At 50.1% G+C, this 1,237-nt stretch overlaps 1 protein-coding gene across 1 annotated transcript in view; it reads right to left on the bottom strand.

Annotated features, from left to right (window-relative positions):
* RBM5 (RNA binding motif protein 5) overlaps positions 1-1,237 on the bottom strand; it is a 23,172-nt gene that overhangs the window by 18,354 nt on the left and 3,581 nt on the right. The window lies entirely within an intron of this gene.

The following is a 1,237-nucleotide window of genomic DNA, read 5'->3' as shown; positions in this document are numbered from 1 at the left end:
GGCCTCCTCCTCTGCCTAACCACTCCTCTTTCCCTCAACAATGTAAGCCTGAAAGATCTGTTACTAAGCAAATTCCCATTCGCTTTGTTGTGTGCTTGCAAAGACTGTGACGCTTGCTTCAATGGCACAGCTGAATCAAGCTGGTTGCCAGGCCTCGTCCAATTTCTGTTCTTTTCCACGGACAGATCTGCTCCCGTGAGCTCCTTGCCTGAAGGGCCCTTCCCCCACACTGTACCAGACCCAAATGTTTCTATCCCTCCAGAACCAGCCTTCCTCCTTGCTCCAAGGTGGTAAGGATCCCTTCAGCAGTACCTCCTGTGACATCCACTCCTTTCGACCCCGCATGGGCATCATCTGCAGCCCTGGTTACCCAGCTTACAGTTCTTCAAGGCGGGACCCATGGCCCCCCCTCACTGCAGTACCTAACACTGTGCAGAACAGCAGGCAGGCACAGACCACAGACAATAGTAGTTCACTACCCACTATCAGCTCCAATACCACATCTCATTCACACTCAGCAGCAGTGACTTCTAGGGTGTAGAAGCATAAGGCCGTACAAACTCAACCTTCAGTTTTGTCTAAAATTCAACTAAATGTTACGACAATACATTGACAACAGACACTGGGCGAGGTTGTGCATCTGCTTCCTTTAAAGACTTCTTTCAAAACTTGTCACACCCATCTCATCAGTCACACCGGACGAGCAGCCCACTGTGGTGCAGGCTAGGGCTCAGCACACGCAGACCTAAGTGTTCGCAGACACGCTCGAGGGGAAGGGAGTAAAGAAGAACAGCCTCTATCCACAGAAAGGAGCCTCCGCGCAGAAAAGGCACGCTGGTGGAGTCTCGGACATGCTCCAGGTGGCCCGGAGGGGGAGCAAGCAGTGGACGTGGTGGCAGAAAGGGTGAGGGCCAGCGATGCAGCTAGAAATGGGCAGGGTCCAGCACACCAAGGCCCTCACTATACAGGCTGAGAGAGGGGAGCCAGGGAATAAGCTAATTTTCCAACAGATTTCTCAGAGGTTTCTGATGGATGGTATCACTTACATTAGTTCAGGCTATGTGGCCAGGTTATAGCTTGCTACATGTTACCCACTACATCCTTGACCTAGTAAGTAACCAATTCAACAAAAATGTACTGATTTACTTCTCCAGGCTATGGAAATAAGACCTATTTACCAAAGAGCTTTTGAAAACTCCACTTAACCCTCAAGGCCGAAATATAAATGGGAATTGAT

The sequence above is a fragment of the Echinops telfairi genome, unplaced genomic scaffold, assembly GCF_000313985.2.
Source record: "Echinops telfairi isolate 266 unplaced genomic scaffold, ASM31398v2 ScPeMD7_7420;HRSCAF=8458, whole genome shotgun sequence".
Taxonomy (NCBI): domain Eukaryota; kingdom Metazoa; phylum Chordata; class Mammalia; order Afrosoricida; family Tenrecidae; genus Echinops; species Echinops telfairi.
The sequence above is the reverse complement of the archived record's forward strand: the minus strand, read 5'-3'. Positions and strand labels throughout refer to the sequence as shown.